The sequence below is a fragment of the Rattus norvegicus genome, chromosome 2 (genome assembly GCF_021556685.1).
Source record: "Rattus norvegicus strain SHRSP/BbbUtx chromosome 2, alternate assembly SHRSP_T2T, whole genome shotgun sequence".
Taxonomy (NCBI): domain Eukaryota; kingdom Metazoa; phylum Chordata; class Mammalia; order Rodentia; family Muridae; genus Rattus; species Rattus norvegicus.
In genome coordinates this window covers 250,557,779-250,582,860 of record NC_141535.1, presented here as the reverse complement: position 1 = coordinate 250,582,860, position 25,082 = coordinate 250,557,779, and the positions used below count along the sequence as shown (strand labels likewise).

At 39.0% G+C, this 25,082-nt stretch overlaps 1 non-coding gene across 1 annotated transcript; it reads left to right on the top strand.

Annotated features, from left to right (window-relative positions):
• Positions 1-876: 876 nt before the first annotated feature.
• On the top strand, positions 877-1,019 carry LOC120101263 (small nucleolar RNA SNORA48). The gene has a single exon (XR_015679326.1). It is a non-coding gene; the product is annotated as a small nucleolar RNA SNORA48 (small nucleolar RNA).
• Positions 1,020-25,082: the final 24,063 nt, after the last annotated feature.

The following is a 25,082-nucleotide window of genomic DNA, read 5'->3' as shown; positions in this document are numbered from 1 at the left end:
TGTTTGACATTGCTGCAATACTTAGGCCAGTCAAACTCTTGACATTAGAATGAATAATAGATATTAATATGGAGGGAACTGGGGATGAATGTATCATTTCAGTTTTAAATGTTGAAAAGAATTTAGGGGATGGATGGTGGTGATGTAATGTTTTTAATATTATTGACCTTGAATAGTGCTTCTTAATACAAATCTACACCTCATGGGTATATCTCAGCCTACTTTGTGCTTGGGGACACTAGGCAGTGTTTCAACACAATATTTTGAGCTATTTTAAGACAGTAACTGTAATGGTTAGTGTTGCAAATTTGACAAACTCTGAAATTACCTTGAGGTCCAGCCTTTAAGCATGCATGTGAAGGATTTTCTTGATTGCTTTAATTATATCTGAGACACTTGTCTATTGTGGGTGGTGCCTTTCACTCAGTAAGAATGCTGGACTGCATAAAATAAAACAATGTAAGCTGAGCACTAACACTTTACCCTTTCTGCTTTCTGCTTTTTGACTATAGGTATAATGTGACAAGTTCCCTCAAGCTCCAGTCACTATGGCTTTCTCAGCATGGCTGACTATAACCTGGAGCTGTGAACCAAAATAAAACTTTTCTCCTTTAAGTTGCTCTTGCTAAGGTAATTTATCACAGTAACAGAAAAGAAACAATGACATAAGAAACAATGACATATGACAAACTTAATGTTACATACCAGCAAAATGTTAGCTTTAAATATAAAGATATTTCTTATTGACTTCATTACTGATAGTGTGTGTGTGTGTGTGTGTGTGTGTGTGTGAGAGAGAGAGAGAGAGAGAGAGAGAGAGAGAGAGAGAGAGAGAGAGAGAGAGAGAGGGAGAGAGAGAAACTGTCTGGCAAATGTAAATCAGAACTTGGGCAAAGAGGCACCTTGCTGCTGATGTTGTTCTTATATTAGTCATGGGCAGAGCAGTTGGCAGTCCTTTGTTCATCCTTGCCTGATGCCTGGCTTAGTGGTCAAAGCTGTTTTATGCCTAGGACACATAAAAATCAAATCAAATCAAATCAAATCAAATCAAATCAAATCAAATCTAGATCCAATGCCAATTAGCCAAGGAAATGAATGCTGACAATGCAGTGAAATCTTAAGAACTACCATGGTGCTGGTAAGATAATTCAGTGGGTAAAATTTCTTTACACACTGCCAAGCCTGATGAATGACCTGAATTTGATCTTCAGAATTCATGTAATGTAGAAGAGAACCGATTACACAGAGTTGTTTCTGAGCTCACCATAATCACCATCAAACACACACACACACACACACACACACACACACACACACACACACACACAAACAAACAATATTAAATTAAATGTAAAAAGAATTTAGAGGATAAAAATTTAATGTATAATTACATGAAAGAATTGAAGAGCAATGAAATATATTCTAAACAATACTTACTATTGTGCCTTTAAGACATGCTTTGGATTGATGAGTGTCATTTTAGATAGGTGTGATAATTAAATGAAGGATATATATATATGTATATATATGTATATATATATATATATATATATTTGACTCAGCTATAAAAAAATAGTCTTCTGTTGAGGAAAATCTTAGTAGACACACTTGAAAACACAAGGGGATAGAGAGGTGGCTTAGTGGTTACAAACATGGATTGTTATTCTACAGGACCCAAGTTAACTTCCCAGTACTAACATGGCTGCTAACAACTGTCTATAACAACAGCTATTTATAACTACACACAGGCATACATACAGGCAAAACACCAATGCACTAAATATAAAAAATTATTTATTGAAAAGGAGTTTAGCATAACATTCACTTTCTACCTATTAAATGAATTTTTCAAATAAAATTACTTTTAATGTGAAGTTGGGAATTATGGAACAAAAAAGTGATGCATCAAAGATTAAAAGGGTTATGGATCAAACACACACACTGATTCCAGAAGCAGAGGGTAGGAACGCATGGCCCATGGATCAAATCAAATTTGATTTGGCAGATACAATATTTTTAAAACATTTGTATTAAATTTTTGTGCTTAGAAAATTTGCAACAAAATCACTATTTTTGTCTTCTTTGAAATATATTGAATACTCTGTGCTCACATACCCACATAGCAACAATTACATAGCAACTGCTTCTTTAGGAGGTGGGAGCCCTCCAGCTTCCTACACTTCATTTCTCATTGCCTCCTGAATTTACCATCAACCCATGTATTTAAGCTCCACTCCCTTCTAAGGTCCTTTCTAAGGAGCTAATATTTAATATATTAACTATAAAGGTAATAACCAACCAATGAGAAAAGGCACCAGTGGTGAATGTTAGCAGTACTGTGGGGTCACGTCCCTCTGTTTTACCAGACTTGAACTCTTAAAGAGATAGAGTAAAACATTGCAAATTCCTAGGGATAGGACCATAATGGTTACAGGGAATGTAGGGACATTCTAGGACTCAAGGAAGTAAGTGTTTCAATTTTTTGATAGCAGTTTTTCTGTATCGTAAATACCTTTGATTTATTCATTTTTATAAACTTGTTTTACAATTTAAAATTTATCATGACTGTGCCTTTACAAAAGAAATTATTGAGAACAAAAGTCATTGAAAAGTAAAAGGAGATCAGTGAACATAATTGCTTACCCTGTAAAACTGTGTGCCTCATCTGCATGTGGTCATGTCTGTTTTGCACATAGCCTTGTTGGCAGTGGGACATTAATCTAGGACCTCAGAGTGTCAGGATCATTTTGACTGCCTCATGTCTACCAGCTCCCCTCACTATCAGTTTAGGGGATATGGTGATGGCAGGAAAATTCCTGAAAGTCATTGATATTTTATAGATAAAACATAAATTTCTTGTTTATTTTAATGAAATACAATAGATTTATTGTTAAGGAATTAGTTTCTTCTAAAGTTCTCCATCAAATTTCTTTTCTGGTTCATATGTTCTTTAATTTCATCATCCACAAAAATAAGTATAATTCATTTATGAGGTAGGATTTTTTCCAATGATCATTTTGAATATTTTATACTTATGGCAGGAGAAATTAGTTTTTATATCCATTTTTTTTGATTTCTCAAGTAGCATATTTCCTGGAGATTTTCATTTTTAGGTAGAGTGGAATGTGACATTTAAATAGACTATTTTATGATGAAAGATTATGTTGAATTGTAAAGATATCAATAATTCTATAGTATAGCATGACTCATATTTCAGAAAAAGGCAGTAGGATAGCTGGTTAGCTTGGAGCTCTACCCACAGCTGTATTTCACCTCCTGTTCTTTACACAGATACTATATCTGGGAATTCATTCTCCTGAGAGCATCATAGTCCTGTGTGTACCAACTCAGTTCATCTTTTCAGGGTAAGATGGACTTGTCATGTTTCTCTAGGGACTCTTTAAAGTATAGAATTTGGTTTGCTTTCTTGAAAATGATCATAAGATATTGTGTAGCATTTTATATATTCTGATTTGTTCAAAGTCTCTATGAGATCAAGAATATTGACTAGCAGATCAAACCTCCCATGCCATAAAAAGTAAAAGATAGTTACAACGGTTTTCCTGAAGTTGTAAGTAGATATGACAAAGAATCTAGGCTATTTTTCTTCCTTTTCTGTCATAACTTGTCTAAATGTAATTATATCTAGGACAAGTCACATCACGCTGGAAAATGGGCCAAAATGAAATGTCTAAGATCCTTCTTGTGACTTTGCTTTCCCTTTCTCAGTTACATTTTTCTCTTTCTTTTTAAATTTTCCTTATCCCACAGGTTTGGTGGGTCAAAGAAACAAATCTTATAATTACTGGCATGACAAGGAACTCTGCTTTAGAAATAAAGAGGATGAGCAAAGGAAAGTCGCACATCTTCTTCCAGAGAGCAGAGAGAGGTGCATCTGGCACAGATAACCTTTCAATGATCAATGAGGGGCAGGAGGAGTGAGATGAACTTTCTGGCTCATACCTATTACAAATAACCTTGGGTATAGAGATGTCAAACAGTCAACACAGGATGTTTTCATGTAGGGGAATGCTATTGTATGGTCAAAGGCCAATTAAAACAGATGCTATAATTAAGATATTAGAAAGAGGACTGGAGAGCTGCCTCAGTGGTTAGGAGCCCTGATTGCTCTCCCAGAGGTCCTGAGTTCAAATCCCAGCACCACATGGTGGCTCACAACCATCTGTAAATGAGATTTGATGCCCTCTTCTTGTGTGTCTGAAGACAGCTACAGTATACTCATATATAATAAATAAATCTTTAAAAAAGCTATTCGAGAAAAGATTTGTTTTCATTGGAGTTAATTTGTGATCATTTTTCAAGGACATAACATTTTTCTTAAAATAAAAATTTGCATGGAAAACAAGGGTAAAATAGGTAAAATTTAAATGGCGTTACATAGAAACTGTAAAAAGTTTTGAGCTGGCTTGAACATAAAAGGGTTCTTTTTTATTTTTTATTTTTGTAAAGATTTATTTATTATAAGTACACTGTAGCTATCTTCAGACACACCAGAAGAGGGCATCAGAACCCATTACAGATGGTTGTGAGCCACCATGTGGTTGCTGGGATTTGAACTCAGGACCTCTGGAAGAACAATCAATGCTCTTAACCACTGAGCCATCTCTCCAGACCCCATAAAAGGGTTCTTAAGAATATAATGGGGCTGGGGATTTAGCTCAGTGGTAGAGCGCTTACCTAGGAAGCGCAAGGCCCTGGGTTCGGTCCCCAGCTCCGAAAAAAAAAAAAGAACAAAAAAAAAAAAAAAAAGAATATAATGAAATACAGTGCTTTGAAAATATGTTGAGATATGTTTTTGAGTACATATGTTAAAAAAACTTGACATCAATAGATAATTATAATTTATTAAATTATTTTAATTTAAAAAATAAAATCATTTCATCTATAAAAACCTAACTTTGATACTGTGAAAGATATAGTAGGGTATATCTGTGGCACAGAATTGAGTTAGAGAAATGTGATGGTTAGTTTTAAATAGGAATTGGCTAGAACCAAGAAACTCAACTAAGGGATTGCCTAAATCAGATAGTCCTGTACGCAGGTACGTGGAGGATTACTTTGATGGTTAATAGATCCAGACTATTGTAGGCTACATTATTCCCTATGTGGGAAAAAGAGATGGAAGTGTCGGAGTGGTCATCCAGAGCAGATACAAGTGAAAGAACCTCACAGGCAGGCAATGAGGCAGCATAGGAACATTCTTTTTTCTCTCTGCTTGTGATTTTAAATGTTTTATGACTAACTGCTTTAGGTTCCTGTCTCATCCTCCTTTCAGTTAGGGAATATAACTGAAATTGTAAGCAGAATAAACCCTTTTCTCCATTTTTAAAAATTTCTAATTAGAATGTTTTATCATAACAATAGAAATAAAACCAGTAAAAAGTCAATTAAAGTAGCACAATGGCAGTGGAAGATGGTGCATGGTAAATCTAGTACAAGCAACAAACATTTACTGTCTTATAATTTTTACATGCTAGAGAACCTGGTGCATCTTGACTGGAGGCCAGTGGCTCTAAATTTCTAATGGAATTGAAAATATCTTTCTGGCCTCTGCTATGGTTGTTGTGAAATATAAATTAGAGAGTCCATATACAAATTCACTCACCTGACTATAGGCTTTTGTTTCTTAAGAGCTGTTGGCTGGAATCATTCTTTTCTTATGGAATATTTCTTCATAGGGCAAGTCACCAAGTGACTGTTGCTTATCTTCAGAGCAACTAAAAAGAAACTAAGCACAAGTGCCTAAAAGATACCTGCAGCTTCGTCATTAATTTAGAGTGGCTTCATGTCAAGCTTGCCACAGATCTTCACCAGAAACAAACTACCAATTAAAGCAAGCATATTTACAAAGAGATGATTACATAAGTGCACTGATACTAGGATCATCAAAATCATATTGAAGGTTAAATTTCTCATAGAATCTCTGTGGACTGATTAACATCCTTCATGATGTTAAAGTCTTGACTCTCAGTACTTCATAATGTAACTATTTGGACATAGAACTCTAGGAGATGCAATCAAGGTAAAGGGAGATTATATGTGTAGGTCTTGATACACATCAGAGTTGTTTTTAATAAGAAGAGGAGATGACAAAGACAAACTTAGAAAAGATTTTATAAAATCCAGGAAAAGGCAAGCATTGACTAGACACAGTTGAGGTTTTAGTAGAGAATGACAAAATCCTGATGATACATTGACCTTGAACTCCAGCTTTTTTAACTGAGAGACAAACTACTGTTATTACAGCAGGAAATTAATGTAAAAATGAAGACTTCAACTGGAGCAGTGAAAAGAAGAGAAAAGGAGAGACAGTCATAAGTAGCATTCATTTGTATTGTTCTTCAGTGATAAAATGGTAACTCTTAGGAAACAAAAGAGATCATTTAGAACAAATCGAGTTCAATATATCTTTCTTTGCTTATGTGTGTACTCATTAATTGATTTAGTAGAAGAAGCAGAAATTATAAGGCAGGCAATATAAGGATTCTAGATGTACATATAAAATATTGTCTGAATCAGAATTATTTTTGAAGAAGCAGATACTTAAACAATGTTTGAGATACAAGGTATAGAATCCAAAGATGAGAAAAGGGAAGAAACAGGGCCATGTAGAGGGATAATTCTACATGAACCATAGGCTATCTCTCATAAAAGCTTTAGAAAAAGCATTGCTTATTTATCTGATCCCTATTTTTAATTCAATTTAACTTTTTTTACTTGTTCACTTTACATTTTACTCACTGCCTCCTCGTGGTCACCCCCTCCAACAATCCTTCTCATCTTTATCCCCTTTTCTTCTGAACAGGAGGGGCCCCCATGGGTATTCTGCTAACCTGGAACTTCAGGTGTCTGTGAAGCTAGGTACTTACTCTCCCACTGAGGCCAGACAAGACAGCCCAGCTAGAAGAACATATACTTGTAGGTAATGGAGTTATTCAAGACCCACATGAAGACTAAGCTGTAGATCTGCTACATATGTATAGGGAGGCCTAAGTCCAGCATGTGTATGTCCTTTGGTTAGTGGTTCAGACTATGAGAACCCCAGTGAGCATGGTTAGTTTACTCTTTTGGTCTTCCTGTGGGTTTCCTATATCTTTAGGGACCTGCAACCCTTTCCCAACTCTTACATAAGAGTCCTCAAGCTCCATCCATTGTTGGGCTGTGGGTGTCTGTATCTGTCTAAGTCAGCTGCTGGCTAGAGCTTCTCAGAAGACAACATGCTCCTATCTACAAAAGATAACATTAATAGCATCAAGTTGTGCTGGTTATTGGTTGTCCATTCTCTCTGTCTCTGCTCCATCCCTCATGCCTGAATTTCTTATAGACAGCATAAAGTTTGGGTTGAAAGTTTTGTGGGTGGGTTAGTATCTCCATCACCTCACTGGAGTTCCTGCCTGGCTACAGGAGGTGGCCTCTCAGTTTCCAAATCCCTAGTGTAGTGAGTCACAGCTAAGGTCAAATCCATTAATTCTTGGGCACCTCCCCTATCCCAGGTCTATGTCTTGGCCTGAAAATGCCCTCAGCCACCTCACTTTTGTGAGTTACATATTTCAATTTACTTCCATGGTTATCTAGCCATCTCTCCTGTCTTTTCCCACACCTGATCCTGAACATCCCATTCCCTTCTTCATCCTCCTTTCCTTTACTTTCCTCCCTCCATCTGCTTCTTATGACTATTTTATTCCCCCTTCTAAGTGAGAGTCAAGCTAGCATTACTACAGAAAAACAGATGTGTTGATTAATAGCATTGAATCAAAGACCCAGAAATAATCCCACAGACCTATGGACACTTGGGTTTTGATAAAGAAACCAAAACCATACAATGGAAAAATGAAAGCTTCTTGAACAAATGGTGTGGGTCTAATTGGACGTCTAGAAGAACGAAAATAGATTCATATTTATCACTTTATGTAGAGCTAAAGTCCATGTGGATCAAGGACCTCAACATAAAACTAGATACACTAACTCTTATAGAAGTGAAAGTGGGAAATAACTTTGAATGCATTTGTAAGTAGACAATTTCCTGAACAGAACACCATGACCCAGGCTCTAAAATCAACAATTGATAATTAGGGCCTCATGAAACTGAAATGCATCTGCAAGGCAATGTATACTGTCAATTGGACAAATAGGTAGCCTACATATTAGGAAAAGATCTTCACCAACCCTACTTCTTACAGAGAGCTATCCAAAATTTATGATGAACTCAAGAAGTTAGATACCAACAACCCAAAATTCCCATCAAAGGAATCTTGAATGGCCAAGAAGCACTTAAAGAAATGTATAACATCCTTAGTCATTAGGGAAATGAAAATCAAAATGACCCTGGGATTCCATATTATACCAATCAGAATGGCTAGGATCAAAATCTCAAAGGACAGTACATACTGTTGTGGGTGTGGCAAAAGGAGAACACTTTCCTATTGGTGGTGGGACTGCAAATTTGAATAACCACTTTGGATACCAGTCTTGTGGTTTCTAAGAATATTGGAAATAATTCTATTATAGACCCAGCTATACCACTCCTGAGCATAGACCCAAAATATGCTCCACCAAACCATAAGGACACATGCTCCACTTTGTTCCTTGTAGCCTTATTCATAAAGTCAGAAACTGGAAGTAACCCAGATGTCCCTCAACTGAAGAATGGATATGAAAAATATGATTCATTTACATAATGGGATAGTATTCAACTATTAAAATCAAAAACAAGAGACCCCGTCAGAGAGAGAGAGAGAGACATCACTGCCTGGTCAGGTGGGCACTCCTGAGGCTGCAGAGCGGAAGAGACCACAAACACTGCTCACCCCTGCCCACATCCCTGGCCCAAGAGGAAACTGTATAAGGCCTCTGGGCTCCCGTGGGGGAGGGCCCACGAGCGGCAGGACCCCTGCCTGAGACACCGCCTGAACCTGAAGGAAACAGACCGGATAAACAGTTCTCTGCACCCAAATCCCGTGGGAGGGAGAGCTAAACCTTCAGAGAGGCAGACAAGCCTGGGAAACCAGAAGAGACTGCTCTCTGCACACACATCTCTGACGCCAGAGGAAAAAGCCAAAGACCATCTGGAACCCTGGTGCACTGAAGCTCCCGGAAGGGGCGGCACAGGTCTTCCTGGTTGCTGCCCCTGCAGAGAGCCCGTGGGCAGCACCCCACGAGTGAACTTGAGCCTCGGGACCACAGGTAAGACCAAATTTTCTGCTGCAAGAAAGCTGCCTGGTGAGCTTGGGACACACGGAAGCAGAATTCCTTTAGGACCAGGCACGTTCTGTGTTTACCGGAAGTCCCACACCCGCAGATCCCGGCCCGCAGCAGCTCTCTGCTCCCAGACCCCGTGAGAGAGAGAGACCTCACCGCCTGGTCAGGTGGGCACTGCAGAGCGGAAGAGAACACCAACACTGCTCACCCCTGCCCACATCCCCGGCCCAAGAGGAAACTGTATAACACCTCTGGGCTCCCGTGGGGGAGGGCCCACGAGCGGCAGGAACCCTGCCTGAGACACCGCCTGAACCTGAAGGAAACAGACCGGATAAACAGTTCTCTACACCCAAATCCCGTGGGAGGGAGAGCTAAACCTTCAGAGAGGCAGACAAGCCTGGGAAAGCAGAAGAGACTGCTCTCTGCACACATATCTCGGACGCCAGAGGAAAAAGCCAAAGACCATCTGGAACCCTGGTGCACTGAAGCTCCCGGAAACGGCGGCACAGGTCTTCCTGGTTGCTGCCACTACAGAGAGCCCGTGGGCAGCACCCCACGAGCGAACCTGAGCCTCGGGACCACAGGTAAGACCAAATTTTCTGCTGCAAGAAAGCTGCCTGGTGAACTCAAGACACAGGCCCACAGGAACAGCTGAAGACCTGTAGAGAGGAAAAACTACACGCCTGAAAGCAGAACACTCTGTCCCCATAACTGACTGAAAGAGAGGAAAACAGGTCTACAGCACACCTGACACACAGGCTTATAGGACAGTCTAGCCACTGTCAGAAATAGCAGAACAAAGTAACACTAGAGATAATCTGATGGCGAGAGGAAAGCTCAGGAACCCAAGCAACAGAAACCAAGACTACATGGCACCATCGGAGCCCAATTCTCCCATCAAAACAAACATGGAATATCCAAACACACCAGAAAAGCAAGATCTAGTTTTAAAATCATTTTTGATCATGATGCTGGAGGACTTCAAGAAAGACGTGAAGAACTCCCTTAGAGAACAAGTAGAAGCCTACAGAGAGGAATCAAAAAAATGCCTGAAAGAATTCCAGGAAAACATAAATAAACAAGTAGAAGCCCATAGAGAGGAGACACAAAAATCCCTGAAAGAATTCCAGGAAAACATAAATAAACAAGTAGAAGCCCATAGAGAGGAGACACAAAAATCCCTGAAAGAATTCCAGGAAAACACAATCAAACAGTTGAAGGAATTAAAAATGGAAATAGAAGCAATCAAGAAAGAACCCATGGAAACAACCCTGGATATAGAAAACCAAAAGAAGAGACAAGGAGCTGTAGATACAAGCTTCACCAACAGAACACAAGAGATGGAAGAGAGAATCTCAGGAGCAGAAGATTCCATAGAAATCATTGACTCAACTGTCAAAGATAATGTAAAGCGGAAAAAGCTACTGGTCCAAAACATACAGGAAATCCAGGACTCAATGAGAAGATCAAACCTAAGGATAATAGGTATAGAAGAGAGTGAAGACTCCCAGCTCAAAGGACCAGTAAATATCTTCAACAAAATCATAGAAGAAAACTTCCCTAACCTAAAAAAAGAGATACCCATAGGCATACAAGAAGCCTACAGAACTCCAAATAGATTGGACCAGAAAAGAAACACCTCCCGTCATATAATTGTCAAAACACCGAACGCACAAAATAAAGAAAGAATATTAAAAGCAGTAAGGGAAAAAGGTCAAGTAACATATAAAGGCAGACCTATCAGAATCACACCAGACTTCTCGCCAGAAACTATGAAGGCCAGAAGATCCTGGACTGATGTCCTACAGACCCCAAGAGAACACAAATGCCAGCCCAGGTTACTGTATCGAGCAAAACTCTCAATTAACATTGATGGAGAAACCAAGATATTCCATGACAAAACCAAATTTACACAATATCTTTCTACAAATCCAGCACTACAAAGGATAATAAATGGTAAAGCCCAACATAAGGAGGCAAGCTATACCCTAGAAAAAGCAAGAAACTAATCGTCTTGGCAACAAAACAAAGAGAATGAAAGCACACAAACATAACCTCACATCCAAATATGAATATAACGGGAAGCAATAATCACTATTCCTTAATATCTCTCAATATCAATGGCCTCAACTCCCCAATAAAAAGACATAGATTAACAAACTGGATACGCAACGAGGACCCTGCATTCTGCTGCCTACAGGAAACACACCTCAGAGACAAAGACAGACACTACCTCAGAGTGAAAGGCTGGAAAACAACTTTCCAAGCAAGTGGTCAGAAGAAGCAAGCTGGAGTAGCCATTCTAATATCAAATAAAATCAATTTCCAACTAAAAGTCATCAAAAAAGATAAGGAAGGACACTTCATATTCATCAAAGGAAAAATCCACCAAGATGAACTCTCAATCCTAAATATCTATGCCCCAAATACAAGGGCACCTACATACGTAAAAGAAACCTTACTAAAGCTCAAAACACACATTGCACCTCACACAATAATAGTGAAAGATTTCAACAGCCCACTCTCATCAATGGACAGATCATGGAAACAGAAATTAAACAGTGATGTCGACAGACTAAGAGAAGTCATGAGCCAAATGAACTTAACGGATATTTATAGAACATTCTATCCTAAAGCAAAAGGATATACCTTCTTCTCAGCTCCTCATGGTACTTTCTCCAAAATTGACCATATAATTGGTCAAAAAACGAGCCTCAACAGGTACAGAAAGATAGAAATAATCCCATGCGTGCTATCGGACCACCACGGCCTAAAACTGGTCTTCAATAACAATAAGGGAAGAATGCCCACATATACGTGAAAATTGAACAATGCTCTACTCAATGATAACCTGGTCAAGGAAGAAATAAAGAAAGAAATTAAAAACTTTTGCGAATTTAAAGAAAATGAAGATACAACATACTCAAACTTATGGGACACAATGAAAGCTGTGCTAAGAGGAAAACTCATAGCGCTGAGTGCCTGCAGAAAGAAACAGGAAAGAGCATATGACAGCAGCTTGACAGCACACCTAAAAGCTCTAGAACAAAAAGAAGCAAATACACCCAGGAGGAGTAGAAGGCAGGAAATAATCAAACTCAGAGCTGAAATCAACCAAGTAGAAACAAAAAGGACCATAGAAAGAATCAACAGAACCAAAAGTTGGTTCTTTGAGAAAATCAACAAGATAGATAAACCCTTAGCCAGACTAACGAGAGGACACAGAGAGTGTGTCCAAATTAACAAAATCAGAAATGAAAAGGGAGACATAACTACAGATTCGGAGGAAATTCAAAAAATCATCAGATCTTACTATAAAAACCTATATTCAACAAAATTTGAAAATCTTCAGGAAATGGACAATTTCCTAGACAGATACCAGGTATCGAAGTTAAATCAGGAACAGATAAACCAGTTAAACAACCCCATAACTCCTAAGGAAATAGAAGCAGTCATTAAATGTCTCCCAACCAAAAAGAGCCCAGGTCCATACGGGTTTAGTGCAGAATTCTATCAAACCTTCATAGAAGACCTCATACCAATATTATCCAAACTATTCCACAAAATTGAAACAGATGGAGCCCTACCGAATTCCTTCTACGAAGCCACAATTACTCTTATACCTAAACCACACAAAGACACAACAAAGAAAGAGAACTTCAGACCAATTTCCCTTATGAATATCGACGCAAAAATACTCAATAAAATTCTGGCAAACCGAATTCAAGAGCACATCAAAACAATCATCCACCATGATCAAGTAGGCTTCATCCCAGGCATGCAGGGATGGTTTAATATACGGAAAACCATCAACGTGATCCATTATATAAACAAACTGAAAGAACAGAACCACATGATCATTTCATTAGATGCTGAGAAAGCATTTGACAAAATTCAACACCCCTTCATGATAAAAGTCCTGGAAAGAATAGGAATTCAAGGCCCATACCTAAACATAGTAAAAGCCATATACAGCAAACCAGTTGCTAACATTAAACTAAATGGAGAGAAACTTGAAGCAATCCCACTAAAATCAGGGACTAGACAAGGCTGCCCACTCTCTCCCTACTTATTCAATATAGTTCTTGAAGTTCTAGCCAGAGCAATCAGACAACAAAAGGAGATCAAGGGGATACAGATCAGAAAAGAAGAGGTCAAAATATCACTATTTGCAGATGACATGATAGTATATTTAAGTGATCCCAAAAGTTCCACCAGAGAACTACTAAAGCTGATAAACAACTTCAGCAAAGTGGCTGGGTATAAAATTAACTCAAATAAATCAGTTGCCTTCCTCTATACAAAAGAGAAACAAGCCGAGAAAGAAATTAGGGAAACGACACCCTTCATAATAGACCCAAATAATATAAAGTACCTCGGTGTGACTTTAACCAAGCAAGTAAAAGATCTGTACAATAAGAACTTCAAGACACTGAGGAAAGAGATTGAAAAAGACCTCAGAAGATGGAAAGATCTCCCATGCTCATGGATTGGCAGGATTAATATAGTAAAAATGGCCATTTTAGCAAAAGCAATCTACAGATTCAATGCAATCCCCATCAAAATACCAATCCATTTCTTCAAAGAGTTAGACAGAACAATTTGCAAATTCATCTGGAATAACAAAAAACCCAGGATAGCTAAAGCTATCCTCAACAATAAAAGGACTTCAGGGGGAATCACTATCCCTGAACTCAAGCAGTATTACAGAGCAATAGTGATAAAAACTGCATGGTATTGGTACAGAGACAGACAGATAGACCAATGGAATAGAATTGAAGACCCAGAAATGAACCCACACACCTATGGTCACTTGATTTTTGACAAAGGAGCCAAAACCATCCTATGGAAAAAAGATAGCATTTTCAGCAAATGGTGCTGGTTCAACTGGAGGGCAACATGTAGAAGAATGCAGATCGATCCATCCTTATCACCCTGTACAAAGCTTAAGTCCAAGTGGATCAAGGACCTCCACATCAAACCAGACACACTCAAACTAATAGAAGGAAAACTAGGGAAGCATCTGGAACACATGGGCACTGGAAAAAATTTCCTGAACAAAACATCAATGGCTTCTGCTCTAAGATCAAGAATCGACAAATGGGATCTCATAAAACTGCAAAGCTTCTGTAAGGCAAAGGACACGATCGTTAGGACAAAACGGCAACCAACAGATTGGGAAAAGATCTTTACCAATCCTACAACAGATAGAGGCCTTATATCCAAAATATACAAAGAACTCAAGAAGTTAGACCGCAGGGAAACAAATAACCCTATTAAAAATGGGGTTCAGAGCTAAACAAAGAATTCACAGCTGAGGAATGCCGAATGGCTGAGAAACACCTAAAGAAATGTTCAACATCTTTAGTCATAAGGGAAATGCAAATCAAAACAACCCTGAGATTTCACCTCACACCAGTGCGATTGGCTAAGATCAAAAACTCAGGTGACAGCAGATGCTGGCGAGGATGTGGAGAAAGAGGAACACTCCTCCATTGTTGGTGGGATTGCAGACTGGTACAACCATTCTGGAAATCAGTCTGGAGGTTCCTCAGAAAATTGGACATTGAACTGCCTGAGGATCCAGCTATACCTCTCTTGGGCATATACCCAAAAGATGCCTCAACATATAAAAGAGACACGTGCTCCACTGTGTTCATCGCATCCTTATTTATAATAGCCAGAAAATGGAAAGAACCCAGATGCCCTTCAACAGAGGAATGGATACAGAAAATGTGGTACATCTACACAATGGAATATTACTCAGCTATCAAAAACAACGACTTTATGAAATTCGTAGGCAAATGGTTGGAACTGGAAAATATCATCCTGAGTGAGCTAACCCAATCACAGAAAGACATACATGGTATGCACTCATTGATAAGTGGCTATTAGCCCAAATGCTTGAATTACCCTAGATCCCTAGAACAAACGAAACTCAAGACGGATGATCAAAAGGTGAATGCTTCACTCCTTCTTTAAATGAGGAAAAAGAATACCCTTGGCAGGGAAGGGAGAGGCAAAGATTAAAACAGAGACTGAAGGAACACCCATTCAGAGCCTGCCCCACATGTGGCCCATACATATAGAGCCACCCAATTAGACAAGATGGATGAAGCAAAGAAGTGCAGACCGACAGGTGCTGGAGGTAGATTGCTCCTGAGAGACACAGCCAGAATACAGCAAATACAGAGGCGAATGCCAGCAGCAAACCACTGAACTGAGAATAGGACCCCCGTTGAAGGAATCAGAGAAAGAAATGGAAGAGCTTGAAGGGGCTCGAGACCCCATATGTACAACAATGCCAAGCAACCAGAGTTTCCAGGGACTAAGCCACTACCTAAAGACTATACATGGACTGACCCTGGACTCTGACCCCATAGGTAACAATGAATATCCTAGTAAGAGCACCAGGGGAAGGGGAAGCCCTGGGTCCTGCTAAGACTGAACCCCCAGTGAACTAGACTATGGGGGGAGGGCGGCAATGGGGGGAGGGTTGGGAGGGGAACACCCATAAGGAAGGGGATGGGGGAGGGGGATGTTTGCCCGGAAACTGGGAAAGGGAATAACACTTGAAATGTATATAAGAAATACTCAAGTTAATAAAAAAAATATGAATTTTGCAGGCAAATGGATGAAACTGGAAAATATCACCCTAAGTGAGGTAACCCAGACCCAAAAGGATATGCATGGTATATATTCACTAATAAGTGTATCCACTTAACCAAGAAATAGAGAATACCCATGATACACACCATAGACCCAAAGAAATTAAGGAAGTATGGTCCGGTGAGATGTTTAAATCCCACTTAGAATGAGGAACAAAATAATCAAGAGAGGCAGAAGGAAGGAGAAGAGATGAGGAAAAGAATAGGGGGTAAGAAGCAGTTATGGGGAGGGACAGGAGAGAGGGTCAGAGGGCCATGAGAATGAATAGAAATATGCAGCTGCCAGGGTTTGAGCAGGGGGAAAATGCTACAAATCCCAGAGACCTGGGAGATGGAGGAGACTTCCAGGATTCAATGAGGGTAATCTTGGCCAAAATGACCAACCATGGTATATTTAGCTGGAGCCCGAACCTCACTGATTCTGGCCCACAGCTCTCTGCTCCCAAACCCCTTTGGAGAGAGAGCTCACTGCACAGACAGGTGGGCAGTCCTGAGACTGCAGAGCGGGAGAGACCACCAATATTGCCAACCCTTGTCCACATCCCTGGGCCAAGAGGAAACTGTATAGGGCCTCTGGGAACAGGAAGATAAGGGCACTCAAGTGGCAGGTCCCCTGCGGTCCAGACACCCTCAGGATCTGAAGGGACCCAGTCAACAGCTGCCTGCACCCAAATCCTCTGGGAGGGAGAGTTAAACCTTCAGAGGTGCAGACATGCCTGGGAAGCCAGAAGAGACTACACTCTGCCCATATTTCTGACTCCAGAGGAAAACATCAAACGCCATCGGGGACCCCTGTGCACAGGGGCATGGGAAAAGGTGGACAGGCCCTTCTGGTTGCCACCTTCACAGAGAACACAAACACAGCCCCCCAGTGTTGGGAGCATTTATCTATAGCACTGACATCTAGTGGTCGCTTGTATTACTACCACTTTTAGCTTTCTTCTGACATCTTTACTAGGTCATAATTGATAAGCATGTTAATAAGATGTCTTTACTCCACCAATCCCCCGAGGACAAGTCCTTAGCCATGCTGTCTGTTTTGTACTTAAGGCAAGTGCCTTTGTTCCCCGGGGTCCCCGTATCATCAATTAGGTGTTCCTGCAATAAAGGCTGATTGAGAAGGATCCAACGGTGTTGCGTCTTCCTTGCCGGTCGAGGTGGGCCCGACACCCCAGGAGAAACTTCAGGCCTGGGACCAGAGGTAAGATCAACTCTTATGCTCCAAGTGACCTGCCTGGTGAACTCTGGACACATGCCCACAGGAACAGCTGAAGACCAGTAGATAGGAAAGACTACACACCTGAAAGCAGAGCACTCTGTTCCCATAACTGGCTGAAAGAAACCATGAAAACACAATCAAACAGATGAAGGAATTAAAAATGGAAATAGAAGCAATAAAGAAAGCACAAAAGGAAACAACCCTGAATATAGAAAACCAAAGGAAGAGACAAGGAGCAGTAGATACAAGCATCACCAACAGAATACAAGAGATAGAATAATCTCAGGAGCAGAAGATTCCATAGAAATCAAAGATAATGTAAAACGGAAAAAGCTAATGGTCCAAAATATACAGGAAATCCAGGACTCAATGAGAATATCAAACCTAAACAGGTCTAGAGCACTCCTGACACACAGGCCTATAGGACAGTCTAGCCACTGTCAGAAATAGCAGAACAAGGTAACACCAGAGACAACCTGATGCGAGAGGCAAGCGCAGGAACCCAAGCAATAGAACACAAGACTACATGACATCATCAGAGCCTAATTCTCCCACCAAAGCAAACACTGAATATCCAAACACACCAGAAAAGCAAGATCTTGATTTTAAATCACATTTGATCATGATGATGGAGGACTTCAAGAAAGACATAAAGAACTCCCTTAGAGAAATGCAGGAAAACATAAACAAGTAGGAGGCTATAGAGAAGAATCACAAAAATCCCTGAGAGAATTCCAGGAAAACACAATCAAACAGGTGAAGGAATTAAAAATGGAAATAGAAGCAATAAAGAAAGCACAAAGGGAGACAACGCTGGATGTAGAAAACCAAAGGAAGAGACAAGGAGTCACAGATACAAACATCGCCAACAGAATACAAGAGATAGAATAATCTCAGGAGCAGAAGATACCATAGAAATCATTGGATACAACTGTCAAAGATAATGTAAAACGGAAAAAGCTACTGGTCCAAAACATACAGGAAATCCAGGACTCAATGAGAAGATCAAACTTAAGGATAATAGGTAGAGAAGAGAGTGAGGACTCCCAGCTCAAAGGATCAGTAAATATCTTCAAGAAAATCATAGAAGAAAACTTCCCTAACCTAAAGAAAGAGATGCCTATAAACATACAAGAAGCCTACAGAACTCCAAATAGATTGGACCAGAAAAGAAACACCACCCATCACATAATAGTCAAAACACCAAATGCACAAAACAAAGAGAGAATATTAAAAGCAATAAGGGAATAAAGTCACATAACATATAAAGGCAGACCTAACAGAATCACACCGGACTTCTCACCAGAGACTATGAAAGCCAGAAGATCGTGGACAGATGTCATACAGACACTAAGAGAACACAAATGCCAGCCCAGGTTACAGTATCCAGGAAAACTCTCAATTAACATAGATGTTGAAACCAAGATATTCCATGACAAAACCAAATTTACACAATATCTTTCTACAAATTCAGTCCTACAAAGGATAATAAATGGCAAAGCTCAACATAAGGAGGCAAGCTATACCCTAGAAAAAGCAAGAAACTAATCGTCTTGGCAACAAAACAAAGAGAAGAAAAGCACACAAACATAATCTCACATCCAAATATGAATATTACAGGAAGCAACAATCACTATCCCTTAATATCTCTTGACATCAATGGACTCAACTCCCCAATAAGAAGACATAGATTAACAAACTGGATATGCAATGAGGACCCTGCATTCTGCTGTCTACAGGAAACACACCTCAGAGACAAAGACATACACTACATCAGAATGAAAGGCTGGAAAACAACTTTCCAAGCAAACGGTCTGAAGAAGCAAGCTGGAGTAGCCATTTGAATATTGAATAAAATCAATTTTCAACTACAACTCATCAAAAAAGATAAGGAAGGACACTTCATATTCATCAAAGGAAAAGTCCACGGATTTGAACTCTCAAAACTAAATATCTATGCTACAAATACAAGAGCACCTACATACATAAAAGAAACCTTACTAAAGCTCAAAACACACATTGCACCTTACACAATAATAGTAGGCGATTTCAACAACCCACTCTCATCAATGGACAGATCATGGAAACAGAAATTAAACAGAGACATAGATTGACTAAGAGAAATCATGAACCAAATGGACTTAAGAGATATTTATAGAACATACTATCCTAAAACAAAAGGATATACCTTCTTCTCACCACCTCATGGTACTTTCTACAAAATTGACCATATAATAGGTCATACAACAGTACTCAACAGATACAGAAAGATAGAAATAATCCCATGTGTCCTATCAGACAACCATGGGCTGAAGCAGGTCTTCAATAACAGTAAGGAAAGAATGCCCACATATACATGGAGGATGAATAATACTCTATACAATGATAACCTCGTCAAGGAAGAAATGAAGAAAAGAAATTAAAGAAATGGCAAAGGGAATAACAATCGAAATGTCAATAAGAAATACCCAAGCTATTAAAGATGAAAAAATTGAGGTGGGTAGGTGGCCCCATTCCTCAAACTGTGGCCTTGCCTATGTACTAGAGGTGATCTCTACAGGTTCTATCTTCCTGTTGTTGGCTTTTTCAGCTCAAGTCATTCCTATTGTGTCTTGGGAGCCTCTTACTTCCCTGGCATGAGAGATTTTTCTGGTGGTTGCTCCCCATCCCCCACTGCTACATATTTCTATTCAATTTCCTAACCCTCTGTACTTCTTTCCTGTCCCTTCCATTACCTGATCCTGTTGCTCTTCCCCTTTCCTCCTCCTCCTCTCTCCCTCCCAGGTCTCTCCCTCCCTCAACCTCCCATGATTATTTTGTTTCTCTTCAATGTAGGATTGAAGTATCCAGATTTTGGTCTTCTTTCTTCTTAATCTCCAGATGGTTTGTGGGTTGTATCATGGGTATTTTGAGCTTTTGGGCTAATATCCACTTATCAGTGAGTATATACCATGTGTGCTGTTTTGTATCTGGATTACACAGGGTTATATTTTCTAGTTCTATACATCTGCCTGTGAAATTCATGAAGTCATTTTTTTTATAGCTGAGTAGCACTCTATTGTGTAAATGTACCATATTTTATGTATCTGTTCTTCTGTTGAGAGACACATGGGTTATTTTCAGCTTCTGGTTATTATAAATAAGGCTGCCATAAACTTAGTAGAGCATATATCCTTGTTATATGCTGGAGCATCTTTTGGATATATGCCCAGTAGTGGTATAGCTTGGTTTTCAGGTAGCACTATGTCCAATTTTCTGAGGAACTGCCAGATTGATTTCCATAGTGATTTTACCAGTTTGGAGGTCCACTAGCAATAAGTGAGTGTTTCTCTTTCTCCACATCCTTCCCAGCATTTGCTATTACCTGAGTTTTTGATCTTAGCTATTCTGATCAGTGTAAGGTCTCAGGGTTATTTTGATTTGCATTTCCCTGATGACTAAGGATGTTGAACATTTCTTTAATTGTTTCTCAGCCATTCTAGATTCCTCAGTTGAGAATTAATTCTATCTTTAGTTTTACCTCATTTTTAATAAGGTTATTTGTTTTTATGGAGTCAAACTTCTTGAGTTCTTTGTATATTTTCAATATTAGCCCTATATCAGATGTAGAATTGGTAAAAATGTTTTGCCAATCTGGGCATTGCTGTTTGTCTTATTGACAGTATGTTCCTTTGCCTTATAGAAGCTTTGCAGTTTTATGAGTTCCCATTTGTTAATTATGAATTTTAGAACATGAGCTATTAGTATTCTGTTCAGGAAAAATTTCCCTGTGCCTACGTGTTCAATGTTCCTTCCCACTTTATCTTCTATTAGATTCATTGTTATCTTGTAATATGTGGAGGTCCTTGATCCCCTTGGACTTACGCTTTGTGCAAGGAGATAAGAATGAATCAATTTGCATTCTTCTACATGCTTACCTCCAGTTGAACCAGTCCCATTTGCTGAAAATGCTGTCTTTTTTCCACTGGATGGTTTTGGCTTCTTTGTCAAAGATCAGGTGACTATAGGTGTGTGGGTTATGTCTGGGTCTTCATTTGTATTCCATTGGTCTACTCTCCTGTCTTTGTACCAATCCCATGCAGTTTTTATCGCTATTGCTCTGTAATACTGCTTGAGGTCATGGATGGTGATTCTCCCAGAAGTTCTTTTTTTGTTGAGAATAGTTTTCCTTATCTTGGGTTTTCTGTTATTCCAGATGAATTTGAGAATTGCTCTTTCCATCTCTGTGAAGAATCGAGTTGGAATTTTGATGGGGATTGCATTGAATCTGTAGATTGCTTTTGGTAAGATGGCCATTTTTACTATGTTACTCCTTCCATTACATGAGCCAGGGAGATCTTTCCATCTTCTGATATCTTTTTCTTGAATGTGTGTTCCAAATTGTTTCTAGAAGCATTTGTACTTGGTCCTCATTTTTCTACTCTTGCAAAGTTGCCCTGCTAATAAACATATTTTTCATAAAGCAGGATGAAACTGTTTCCTACAAGCAGTCCTCAGATCTCTATATTCACTTCTTTCTCATTCTCTTCCTCCTCATCCTCCTTCTTCTCTTCTGCTTCTTCTCAGCCTCTTCCTCTCCCCTTGACAATTAAATATGTGTCATAAAGATCTAAAAAAAATATCCTGTCGAGACTCAATGCTCCCCCAAGTTGTATACTAGAAGGGACACCCTCTAAGAAGCAAAGCAGAAGGGAGATGATGGAAAGAATTCTGTGAATGGGATGGGGGAACAACATTTGGGATGTGAATAAAATTAAATAATAATTAAAAAGAAAAAAAGGACACCACTAGCTGCTCTTCCAGATTGCCTGAGTTCAATTCCCATCAATCACATGATGGCTTATGACCATGTGTAATGGTAACTAATGCCCTCTTCTGGCATGCTGGTGTACATGCAGACTGAGCAGTCTTAAATTACAGAAGAAGAGGAGGAAAAAGAGGAGGAGGAGAAAAGTAGGAATTAAGCAGGGAGATGTACACACGAGACATATCAGCTTTATGGGAAAAACACAGCCTAGAGTTATGCATTTAAAACCCATTAGCATATTATTCTCCCAGATGTGATGTAATCACTGAAATATAAGTACTGAAACAGTGATGACTAAAGTTTCCCCAAGTCCTCTAAGGTTTAGAGGCTGCAAAAATGGGAGATTCAGCAAAAGAGATGAAGGCAACCATCCAACAAAATACAAATGCAAACAAGGAAACATAAGGAAGCATCTAGCAAGATACAAAAAAATAAAATAAAATTTTAGGATAGTCATACAAGTTGACTTAAAATATAAGGTGGTGAACAGTATAGAAAGAATTATCAGTGTGTTATGACATAGAACCTTAGAACAGTATATATTTGAAAAAACACTTCAATGAAGTTATTAAGCTAGTATGGTGTACTCAGCATAAGCATATTAAATACAATCTGTGTCAGAAATCAAAGAAGTACGAGTATAAAAAGGAACAAAAAGAATGATCATGGAGACACAGGAAAGACAGCCATTCATAAAGGAGAAAAGGGCTCTGGGAAGCATTACTCCTATTCCTCTATCTTCTACTTACAGGTTTTAGAACTGTGAGATAATTAAGATCTGTTTCATTCAGCCCCCAAGTAAAGCATTTACAGGTATAAACTTATGAACCCAATTTTAAACACCAAGTCCCATGTAAAATTAATTAATTAATCAATTAACACACAAATATAGGATGATACATTCACTTTTAATCTCAACATTCAGGACTGGAAAACAGGCAGATGCCCTGGAGCTCACTGGCCCAGCTAGCCTAACCTGTATGGTGAGCTACAGGACAATGAGAGACTCTGTACCCAAAGAAAACAAAACAAAACAAAACAAAACAAAACAAAATGTACTAAGACAAAACAAATAAACAAAAATCTAAATGATATGGAAAGCCCTGAAGGTAGCACTTGAGTACGCCCTCCAGCTTCTGCACACATTTACTATCCGCACATACAAACAGACATGCACATATACAAAAGAGCAGATATTTCTGTGATTTATTGTAACAATAATTTATTCAAGAGGCATGATGGCTATGAGTTAATACAGGATACATTCTTTTTAATTAAATTGAGGTTGGTGGTTCTCCTTAAATTCTATGAAAAACAGAAGTTTCACAGCCTACTGCTGAATTGGGCAAGTTATATAGTCACCTGTAAAAAGTTTGTAAAGACTAATTCCTAATTTCCAGAGGTTCTCTTGCCTTCTACTCTACAAGTTTTTCTGAAGAACATGGCTGAAGAGCATAGTTTATGTTGATGTATCAACAATGTCTTAGAACTAGAACATTCAGTTGCTTTAACCAATCTGATAAAGCACATTTGTTGACATTAATTCCTTAGAAGTAAAAATAGAGCTCAGAGGGATTCTTCAGTTTTGACCCATGAGGTGCATTTCTGTGGTATGCTAGAAATCTTTAAGCAACAATGCTGATCTATCCCAAAATAAAATCTTTTAGAGGGCTTCTTAAAGAGAGTCAAAGAGAAATGTTCTTTGAGTAGAGTATACAGCTCAAGTATTACATCACTCTCTATCAGCAAGATGTGATAATAATGAAAATAATAGCAACTTACAATTTCGAAATAGCAATTCACATTTGCAGAGAATTTTCACAAATACTGTATAAGGAAGACTTGAAAAAGATGAAAGGAGATATGCTGCTTGGGTAATCACAGTAAAGAACTGAGGTCTGAAATTAGAAACCATTTCAGCCTTTGCTTGCCCTGAAATTTCTTCTTTTGAAGTTCAGGAGAGTGCTCTTACAGCACTCAAATAGGCCATATGAACTCCCTGTACATAGATCTACTTAGTATATCTTTCATTCCCTTTTATCTTAGAGCATTTGAGAGACTCTTAGCTGGAACTCTTAGGACTTGGTGTGCCTTGGGGTGGTGGTGTTTTATTGGAAAAGATCTAAATGATACACATGATGGGTAGAAGTCTAGAGTATCCTAATTCATATGAAAATATTTCAAATGCTGATGGGCTTATGTCCTAGAAGTTCACAGGATCATCAGAGGGACCTGGGAGTTATATAGTGGGACACAAGTGGAATATACAGGCAAACTTCTATATTTGCTATCCTAAATCATTTTTATTGGATATTTTGTGTATTTAAATTTCAAATGTTATCCCCCCTCAAATGTTTCCTGGTTCTCCCCCTCCCATTGCCCCTTCCCCTACTTCTATGAGGATGCTCATACGCTGGGAAAATGAGACTTTACAGGGCCAAGGGCTCTCCTCCTATTGATGCCAGATAATGCCATCCTCTACTATATATGTAATTGGAGGCATGCATCCCACATGCATACTCTTTGGTTGGTGATTTTTAGTCCCTGCGAGCTCTTCTGACTCTGTGTTTAGTTAATAAAGCACAGAGATTTATAATGTAAAAATGAAGCACAGAGAGATCAAGAAAAAAGAAGCCACAGAGTTAAAGAGAAAGACAGCAGAATAAGCAAGAAAGTGTAGTCTCCAGAAGCCATCAGCTTATAACATCCAGTAGAGTGAGAGACAGTTACAAGGCCAGAGATCATTAGTCTTTTGGCCCTCATCTATCACTGTGTCCCACTTCAGCCAGTTCCCCTAAGGCCGGACAGGTCCCAGGCAGATTTAACTATCTTTTCCAAGCTTCCAATGGTTTCCTGTCACAAAATTGAAAGCCCAAATATCTTTCAACACCTCATAGTTTCCTATCTGTACTTACTGCTTCTATTTATTCTCTCCCTTGTTTGATTGTTTGATTTTTACAATCTCCCTACAAGGTGCTAGATTCTGAGCTCACTCTTTCTTCTTTCTTTCTTTCTTTCTTTCTTTCTTTCTTTCTTTCTTTCTTTCTTTCTTTCTTTCTTTCCTTCTTTCTTTCTTTCTTTCTTTCTTTCTTTCTTTCTTTCTGCCTTCCTTCCTTCCTTCCTTCCTTCCTTCCCTCCTTTCTTTCTCTTTCTTTTTTATTGGTTACTT